The following is an 11,121-nucleotide window of genomic DNA, read 5'->3' on the forward strand; positions in this document are numbered from 1 at the left end:
GGAGGAGTAATCTGAAACCAAAGCCCAGAGCTCTCCTCCTCCCACCCCCTCCTCCAGGGTTTAGTTGGAGCAATCTTTCCTTTCTGCTTCCTTTAATCTTTAGGCCTGAACTGGTTTGATATTTTATAAAGGACCCACAGAGCATGACTAAAATTCATCAGTCAATCCATTCTTGTCACTGTCCCTCTAGTTCCCATCCAAGGACAGTCTCAAGTCTTTGACTGATTAATTGCTTAAATGCTGGTCTGTAAACTTTGTTCACATCTCTGATTTGAATCTATCCAGGTGTATAAATGAAAAAGGGCTAAATGGAGTGGGGTGATATCAACTGCCTCCTAACATAAAGGTAAAGTAGATTGAGCCCAGAGCTTGGAGTCAGGAAGATCTGAGTTCAAATGCAGCCTCAGCCACTAGCTGTGTGACCCTGGGCAAGTCAGTTAACCTCTGTGTGGGATGGATTTTACGAATCCAAAAATTAACAACAGAGGCGTCTCAAGGTGAAAGTAGAAAGGAAAATTTATTACGATCCTGCAGGAAAGGGCAACCCGGACATCGAAAGGACTGGGGGTCCTCTCAGTGTCAGAGCGCGCTGGACACAGAAAATTGGGGTGTTTATATAGGTCCCTAACCGCAATTCCCACTCCCAACCTCTTTCCTCTCAGCTTGCAGACGTAAGCTTTGAGGGTACAATCTGGACGCGATAAATCTACCCAGGGACAATGGCAAGGAACAAACAGTATGGTTATTTTTGACAAGCAGGTGACGGACATGAACTTCCCACCATTCTTATCCCATTCTCCAATCAATCTGAAGTGATAAATCTATCTTAATGACAATAACAATGAACAAATAGTTTGGTTATCTGTGACAGGCAGAAGCCAGTTGTTGGTTACCTCATCTTCACATCTGTGGCAAACTAGCCTTTCCCATCACCCATACATCTGTGACGGATATCCCCAGCACCCTTACACCTTGTCTCCCATCATTCATACCTGACTGGTCTTGCACGTCTACATTGCACCTGGCTTTCCGGCTTTTCATTCATTTTTCTGCTGAGCTGAGGGTCCCTTATCCTGGGGTCAGTACACAGGGGGTGAGCATCCTGTGTCCTATCCTTGCTTTCAGAGGATTTTATGGTTGCTGACTTATTCACCTCAACCCTTCTTTCTTTCAGGCCTCTCGCCATTAGGTAAATACACAGGATGCGAGCATCCTGTGTCCTGTTCTTAACCTCGGGGGCCTTACGGTCACTAGCTAAGCTTGTGGAGGGGAAAACATCTAAGTAGAGAAATGGCTTTACAGAAAAGAAAATATCTAAGCAGAGAAATGGGACTCACTATCCTACTTATTTCTATTTATCTAATTTGTTCCCTTTTATGAGAGGTCTTCACTCGTCCCACACACCTCTGTCTGCCTGTTTCCTCAACTATAAAATGGGCATAATAACAGCACCTGCTTCCAGGGTTATTGTAAGGATCAAATAAGATTATGTTTCTAAAGCACTTAGCATAGTGCTTGGCATACAGTAGGCACTATATAAATGCTAATCCCTACTCCCCCATAGAAAAACCCATCAGTCAGTCAACGAATGTATAGTGAGCATTTTCTATGTGCTGGGCACTGAACCAAAATATTTTTCACAGCATTCCTTTAAACATTTTTCCTAATGCCTTTGAAATACAAGTTGATTTATAGCAATTAGATTTAATTCAGTTCAGTTTAGCAAGCATTTATTCAGTGCCTACTATATGTATTAGTACTATGCGAATCCAAAGGAATACTAAAAACTCACAGTTACATAGCTCTTTAAGATTTACACATCACTTTCCTCACAATAATCCTATAAAGGAGGGAGTTTATGTATTATTCCCATTTTACAAATAAGGCTGAGGCAGTCAGAAGCTAGTTGACCATTTAACAGGTGTGTTGTAGAGCAAATTCTTGTTTGGGTATAACCTGGACTAAAATGCCTCTCAAATCCTTTCCAGTTATGAATTCTATAATTATATGAAGTGACTTGCCCATAATTGTATAGCTAGCAAATATCAGAACTAGCATTTGAACTCAGGTCTTCTGACTCCAAGTACAGAATAATCTCTACTATACCGTGGATCTGAACAAAACAATACCTGCCCTCAAGGAAGCAGCAAATTACTATTGAATTTTGCATTTAACCTATCTCTCTTTCTCTCACAATCCCATCTATTTGAGTTCATTCAAACCTGGATTGACCTAGAAGACACCGTGGCCCTGGTTCCCTCTCAAGTACTGAATGTCCTCTCTCTCAGCCTGCCCCCATTCATCACTCCTTGGCCAGAGGCACACAAGCTCTGAACACTGGCATGTTCCTTATTACCTCAGTGCTACTTCCCAGACTTTTCTTCTAATGATATATGACCTTTCCTCCTTTCAGGTTCATTCTACCCATCTATAGTTCTCTATCCAGTACATTGTTTCTATTAAATACTAATTGCCAGGTCATTCTCTCTATCTCCAGGAATTCAACACTTAGCTTATAGTCTTACTTTCTTAGTTATTTACTTATACCATAAACCCATGCCTCAGACTTAAATCTTACATAGATTGATATCCCCTCAAAAGTCCTGTACTTCCAATACATCATCCTCTTGAATTCCTATGATCTTCCTCATTACTCCACCTCAGTTATGTGGACCATCCTTTCTTCATTCCTACTTCCATTCTGCTGAATAGCCCAAGAGAAAATCTCATAATCATGTTGATCAGGTCCACTTAAAATTTATGGAGAATGGCTCACCAGGTGAAATTGAATAGACAAAATGGGAAGTTCTGCCCAGATTTCAAAAATTTCCCAAGTATAGTGAGGCAAGTTTGCATTTAAAAAAAAAAAGATGTTAGGATTTTAGTGTTCTAAAAGTTATAAATGAATTAATGGTATGCCATGGCAGGAAAAAAAATAAGCTGATACCATCTCTAACCAGTAAGGAATAGTGTCAGAACCAAAGAGGTGGTAATCTTGCTATATCTACTTGATGAAACCATATCTAAAAAAAATTTGAAAGAAATTTTTATTGAAATATTTTGTTTTTACATCATTACATTTCTTAATGTATCCTTTCTTTCTCACCCACTCCCATCCCAGAGTAACAAAGCATTAAAACAAAGAGAAAAAAGAATTCACCAAAACTAAAAAATGTCTCAAAAAAATCTGATTCAGTGTTCCATATCTATAGTCCTCCACCTCTGCAAAGAAGGAGAGGGTGCCTTTTCATGGGTTTTCTTTGGGACCAAGCTTGGTCATTATAATTTTGCAGCTTTCAGTTTTAAATGATTTTGTTGTTGACATTAATGATGCCTAACATCTAAAAACTAAGTTTTGAGTTCCATTCAGACTTTTAAATTCTGATGAACTAAACATGATTTAGAAGAAAAATTAGCATAGGCATACCCTGTATAGTGTTTCAAGATGCTAGAAGACACCCTGTTTGCCAGAGCTGAGGCCCAGCAAACAAGCTGTTCCCTGAGCTTGGCATAACAACAATCCTTTGCACTCACCTTCTGTCCCTGAGCTCTGGCAAGCACCAGCAGGCCCAGATGTGAAGCCCTGCTGTGAATGGACTTTTTATCACTAGACAACCTTGCCTCACTGTTGCTGTTATACCTCACCATGCTTGATACACTACACTGTTTGACTCTTTGTCTAGCCACAAACATATATATCAAGGTTCAGCCACACTAAACTGGGTCCCCCTATCAGGGGTGGGGCCCTGGTACATGTGTCTAATCTGCCTCCTTGCTTGCAAGCTATTTCCCTCACTTTGAAATTAAACTTCTATTTGATTCCTGACTCTCCTGTCTCTAGCCTACTCTGTGCCACTCTGGCCATCTACAGGGTTAGAGGCCTGTTAAGTCTGGTTGACAAGTGCTACTCCAGTAGGGGGTTTTTAATTAAATTTTTACTTTTTTCAATCAATAAAAATCCTCCTTCTTTCTTCTTCGTCATTCCCCCTCCTCCAGAAAGAAAGAAAAATAAAACCCCTGTTACAAATATATATGGTTAAGCAAAACAAATATCCCCTTTGGCCACCTACTTCCCAATAGCACCAACCTCTCAGGGTTGTTATGAAAATCAAATGAGGTAATATTTGTAAAAGCACTTATCATGGCATCTGGCATATAGTAGGTGCTTAATAAATATTTATACTATTATTCCACATAACCCTAACCCTAATCCTAACACTCAAAAAATGTGGCTTAATTTGCATTCTGAATTCATCACCTCTCTATCAGAAATTGAGTAGCATGTTTCCTCATAAAGTGTCTGGAATTATGATTGGTCTTTTTGTTGATCAGAGTTTCCAGGTCTTTCAAAGTTGTTTGTCTTTATAATACTGTTGGTGCTATATAAATTGTTCTCCTAGTTCTGTTTCCTTTACTCTATATCAGTTCCTACAAGTCTTCCCAGGCCTCTCTGATACCATGCGCCTCATTGTTTCTTACAGCTCCATAGTAAGTAGAAAGTAATTTCAGGTAGGAGGGGAAATGGGAACTTTTTTCTTTTTTTTCCCCATCTTCATTAATACCCAATAATCCTTCCTTTCCTATCCCTGACCCACCAAGAATAATACTATTTTATGATAAATATGGAAACTCAAGAAACCAATTCAATACATTGCCCAAGAATGTACTGCATGTCTAGTGCTTCACAAAGGGGCCGCTAGATGGCTCAGTGGATAGAATGCCGGGCGTGGAGTCAGAAAGACCTGAATTTAAATTCGGCCTTAGACGCTTAGTAGCTATGTGACCTTGGGGAAGTTACTTAACCTGTTTGCCTTAATTCATTGGAGATGGAAATGGCAAACCGCTCTAGTATCTTTGCCAAGAAAACCCCATGGACAGTATGGTCTTATGCCTGAGAATGTCCTTATTAAAAAAAAAAAGGCGGAAGAGGTATAGCTAGGTGGCACAGTGAATACAGTATCAGGTATGAAGCAGAAAGACTCATCTTCCTGAGTTCAAATCCGTCTCAGACACTAGCTGTGTGACCCTGGGCAATTCATTTATCCCTGATTGCCTCAGTTTCCTTCTCTGTAAAAGGAGCTGGAGAAGGAAATGGCAAACCGCTCCAGTATATCTGCCAAGAAAACCCTAAATGGGGTCACAAACAGTCAGACACAACTATAACAAGTGAACAACAACTACTTCTTGCCAATATGTCTGGGTGAAAGGAGGCAGCCAACACCATCCCTCAAACACAATTCAAACAAAACCTAAAAAATCCCAATACATTGAATAAATATCAAGCAATCTAATAAGAAATTATAATAAATGACTGTTTCCACTTAAAACTACACAAAAATTCAGCCAAAATTATGTGAGCTATTGGAAAAGGGGCCTGCCAACAAAACCAATGCCAGGGCAAGCAAACTCACTAATAGTCTCCGAACACAACCAGAAGCTGACCAGAGTTGTCATAGCCCATGGAAGTCTGTATCCAGCAGTATCCAGAATGGAAGGGTCCCAAGAGAAAGCCCCAATGTAGTCAGAAACCCACAGTAGGAATCTTGGAAGCCACCCAAAGTAGCAGAGGTCAGTATGGTAAGCCTGCATTCGTAGGAGGGCTCATACTAGGACATCTAAGCCCCAGCAGCTCTGAACATTAGATGCCCTGTAGATTCAGTGCGCTAAAGAGGTCTGATCATAAAAGTTGAAGATCAGCAGAAAAACATGAGGTCCCAGAGCAAGATCAAGCAGGACAGACCCCTTCCACCCAAAGCACAGAAGGAGTAAGAGTCTGGCCCTGGAATAAGCCCAAATTCAGAGACAAAGGCTAGATAAACAAGTAAACTAAGAAGATATCACTACTATAAAGAATTATGACAGGTTCAAAGATATAAAAAAATTTAAACTAGAAGGAAAGGATAACTCCCTAACAATTCAAACAGAGACTTAAAGGAAAAAAAATGGACTGTCCGTATTGATAACCATAAATACCTAGAAGCAAAGAAGCAAGAGATTAAAAAAAAAAAACACTAAGGGTTTTGGAAGAAAGAACTGAAAGGAGAATGAATAACCTAGTAGAAAAAGTAGTAAACCCTACCAAGTGACAGACTACTTGAGAATTTGAATAGACCAAACGGAAATTAACAATTCCATGAGGCAGCAAGAAATCAAAAGATTGAAAATATAGGGGGAAAAAAAGGTAAGGTACCTGCTATTAAAAAAATTAACTGATGGGGGGGTGGAGCCAAGATGGCGGCTCGAAAGCAGGGACTTGCGTGAGCTCCCCACCAGATCCTTCCAAAAACCTATAAAAAATGGCTCTGAACAAATTCTAGAACTGCAGAACCCACAAAATAGCAGAGGGAAGCAGGGATCCAGCCCAGGATAGTCTGGATAGTCGCTGGGTGAGGTCTATCGTGCACAGAGCTGGGAGCGGAGGGGATGGGAGCCCAGCATGGGCGGCAGCAGAACCAACCAGACCAGGAGCCGGGTAGAACAGGCCCTAGTGCCCTGAATCAGTGAGCTGTGGTAGTCACCACACTTCTCAACCCACAAACACCAAAGACAACAGAGAAGGTTAGTGGGAAAAGCTGCGGGTGACGGAGTGAAAAGAGGCCACCGCCCCAGGGGAAGCAGAGGTGGTGCACCTACAGAACTACAGCTGCAGTTACTTCCAGCCCCAGGCCCACGTGGTGGGAGGAATTAAGTAGCGGATCAGAGCAGGAGTGCAGAGCCAGCTTAAGATCTGAGTCAGGTCCGGGTTGGTGGTTCTTGGGGAAGGAGGCTAGTGTGGCAGAGCTGGCTGTATAGAAATAGCTCTGAAAACAACAGCGCATCCCCTCAAGCTTGGAACAAAGTACTCTTTACTGTACAAGCAGTCATACCCCACGAAAAACTCAAGGGTCAAGTAAGTTGGCTGGGAACACGGCCAGGCAGCAAAAACAGACAAAGATTCAATCTCAGACTTTGAAATCTTTCTTCGGAGACAAAGAAGACCAAAACATACAGCCAGAAGAAGTCAACAAAGTCAAAGAGCCTACATCAAAAGCCTCCAAGAAAAACATGAAGTGGTCCCAGGCCATGGAAGAGCTCAAAAAGGATTTGGAAAAGCAAGTTAGAGAAGTAGAGGAAAAATTGGGAAGAGAAATGAGAATGATGCGAGAAAACCATGAAAAACAAGTCAATGACTTGCTAACCGAGACCCAAAAAAATATGGAAAAAAATAGTGAGGAAAACAACACCTTAAAAAATAGACTAACTCAAATGGCAAAAGAGCTCTAAAAAGCCAATGAGGAGAAGAATGCCTTGAAAGGCAGAATTACCCATATGGAAAAGAAGGTCCAAAAGACCACTGAAGAAAATACTACCTTAAAAATTAGATTGGAGCAAGTGGAAGCTAGTGAACTTTATGAGAAACCAAGATATTATAAAACAGAACCAAAGGAATGAAAAAGTGGAAGACAATGCCAAGTATCTCATTGGAAAAACCACTGACCTGGAAAATAGATCCAGGAGAGATAATTTAAAAATTATTGGACTACCTGAAAGCCATGATCAAAAAAAAAGCCTAGGTATCATCTTTCAAGAAATTATCAAGGAGAACTGCCCTGATATTCTAGAGCCAGAGGGCAAAATAGAAATTGAAAGAATCCAACCATCGCCTCCTGAAAAAGATCCCAAAAAGAAAACTCCTAGGAATATTGTCGCCAAATTCCAGAGCTCCCAGATCAGGGAGAATATACTGCAAGCAGCCAGAAAGAAACAATTTGAGTATTGTGGAAAAACAATCAGGATAACACAAGATCCAGCAGCTTCTACATTAAGGGATCTAAGGGCTCGGAATACGATATTCTGGAGGTCAATGGCTAGGATTAAAACCAAGAATCACCTACCCAGCAAAACTGAGTATCATGCTCCAAGGCAAAATATGAATTTTCAATAAAATAGAGGACTTTCAAGCTTTCTCAATGAAAAGACCAGAGCTGAATAGAAAATTTGACTTTCAAACACAAGAATCAAGAGAAGCACCAAAAGGTAAACAAGAAAGAGAAATCATAAGGGACTTACTAAAGTTGAACTGTTTTGTTTACATTCCTACATGGAAAGATGATGTGTATGATTCATGAGACATCAGTATTAGAGTAGTTGAAAGGAATATGCATATATATGTATGTATATATATTTGTAGGTGTATATATATATATATACACACCTAGGGCACAGGGTGAGTTGAATATGAAGGCACGATATCTAAAAAAAAATCAAATTAAGGGATGAGAGAGGAATATACTGAGAGAGGGAGAAAGGGAGAGATAGAATGGGGTAAATTGTCTCACATAAAAGTGGCAAGAAAAAGCAGTTCTGTTGAAAGGGAAGAGGGGGCAGGTGAGGGGGAATGAGTGAATCTTGCTCTCATCGGATTTGACCTGAGGAGGGAATACCATACACACTCAACTGGGTATCTTACCCCGCAGGAAAGAAGGAGGAAGAAGATAAAAAAGGGGGGGCGATAGAAGGGAGGGTAGATGGGGGAGAAGGTAATCAAAAACAAACACTTTCAAAAAGGAACAGGGTCAAGGGAGAAATAAGGGGGATAGGTTAGGAAGGAGCAAAATATAGTTAGTCTTTCACAACATGAGTATTGTGGAAGGGTTTTACATAATGATACACATGTGCCCTATGTTGAATTGCTCGCCTTCTTAGGGAGGGTGGCGGTGGGGGGGAGGTGTGGCGTGGAGGGAAGAGGGGAGAGAATTTGTAATTCAAAGTTTTAAAAACAGACGTTCAAAAACAAAAAAAAAAGTTTTTGCATGCAACTAGGAAATAAGATACATAGGCAATGGGGCGTAGAAATTTATCTTGCCCTACAAGAGAAGAAGGGAAAAGGGATGGGAGGGGAGCGGGGTGACAGAAGGGAGGGCTGACTGGGGAACAGGGCAACCAGAATATATGCCATCTTGGAGTGGGTGGGAGGGTAGAAATGGGGAGAAAATTTGTAATTCAAACTCTTGTGAAAATCAATGATGAAAACTAAATACATTAAATAAATTAACTAAAATTAAAAAAAAATCAACTGACCTGGAAAACAAGTCAAGGAGAAATAATTTAAGAATCATCAAATTCCTTGAAAACTATGATTTAAAAAAACCTATCTTTCAAGAAATTATAAATGAAAATTGACCAGATCTATTAGATCAAGAGGGCAAAGTAAATATATAATTAATCTACTGATCACCTCTTAAAAGAAAATCCAAAAGGAAAAGTTCCAAGAATGCCATAATCCAAACCCAGAGCTTCCACATTAAGGAAAAATACTGTAAGCAGTCTGAAAGAAAAAGTTCAGATACAAAAGAACCATAGTCATGATTGTGCAGGGTCTGATAGTTTCACCTACAAATAAGTGGAGATTTTGGGATGTTGTATTCCAAAAGGCACAAAATAAGAGAGTTACTACCAGAATAAGTTACTCTGCAAAGTTGAATATAATCCTACGAAGAAAAAATGGATCTTTAATGGAATAGAAGACTTTCAAACATTCCTGATGAAAAAATCAGAGCTGAGTAAGAACTTTGAAGTATAAACAACAAAGTCCAAAGAAGCCAAAAATAATAAATTTAGTTGAGCAATTATTAAGGGCTGAATAATGAAGGGAAAATATCCTTATAAAAAGAGAAGTGTCCCATTTAGACTTAGCCACGATTTTTAGCTCCCTTCTCCTATTGGTGACTTTCTCCCAGAACCTCCTTCATGAGCAAGCATCCAGACCAGCCATCATTCATTCTTCAGACATTTTCACTATGCCCACTCCCAGTACTCTTCCCCTTTCCCTTTTCCGGTTCCCTCTCTTTTTTTTTTTTTAAAGTAAGTTTTATAGATGCTTTCTGCTTTTAACATCACATCCCATGTATTGAAGAAATTCATAGATTAATAAGGCTCTATTAGTAGTTATCATTTATTGATAGATAATTTAAAATACTTATATATCTTTATAGGAATAAAGTAAACACAGGATTAAGTTAGATATTATAGGATTCTTTACTAAAGGTTAAGCTGACAGCTAGAGGGTTGGGTTTGACTTCTAGCTTATGCACTATAACTTCCTCTTTTAGTCTTGGTGGTTAAATTCCTCTTTTCATGAACTCCCTGAAATAAGGTCCCCTTTTTAGTGGCTGAAAAATTATATTGGTCAATCTATAGGTTCCTTAAAAAGTACCATTTTTATTTTCAAAATGCTACAGCTGCAGGGCAAAGATTTCTAAACACAGGCCCTGATCTAACAGAATATCAGATTTAATAGATGTCCCACCCTAGAAAGTCCCAGTTATGTCCCTGACATGTCCACACTCCAAATGTCACCAACAGTAAGAATTTGGTTTAGGAAAGTCTGAGAGAAGTGGACCAGTCAGATGACCTGCCTTGTCTGCTTGAATTATGTTCAAAACAAGTTTTCTAAGATTGCTATAATTTTTAATTCCTTTTTTTCTGTTACAAAAATAAATTCTGTAAATCACTCCTTTGTCTCTGAGGAGTCAAATGACCTGATTTGACTGACAATAGTATACCTTTGTTAATTAAATCATTATACTAGGAAGTTTCGTGCCTCAGACTTTTTCCCTTTTTAGATTTAAAATCAATAGTACCGTCCCCTCTCACTGCTCAAGAGCATATGACAAATAGTATTTTTTAAGAGAAGAACAAAACAAATAGTCAACGCAACTGATTGATATGTTGATAAAGTCTGAAAACATATGCAATGCATAACACTTGTAGACCTTCCCATCTCCACAAAAGGGTGGGTTGGAGGTGTCTTCTCATATCTCTTCATTTGTGTTCCGCTCAATCTTTATAATTTTGTTACATTTACTTTTGATTTTTTCGTGGTTTGTTCTTTCCGTTTCCATTGTTTTAGTTAGTATGTATATTGTAGTTATTATGTATATTGTTTCTTTTGTTCTGCTTACTTCACTCTGCATCAGTTCATTTAGGTCTTTCCATGCTTTCCATTTATCACACACATCATTGCTTATAGTACAGTAGTATTCCATTATACTCATATACCACAATTTGTTTAGACATTCTCCAAATGTCTACTCTGTTTCTAATTCTCAGCTATCACAAAAAGTGCTGCTGTAAATAGTT

Source organism: Trichosurus vulpecula, chromosome 2, assembly GCF_011100635.1.
Source record: "Trichosurus vulpecula isolate mTriVul1 chromosome 2, mTriVul1.pri, whole genome shotgun sequence".
NCBI lineage: Eukaryota > Metazoa > Chordata > Mammalia > Diprotodontia > Phalangeridae > Trichosurus > Trichosurus vulpecula.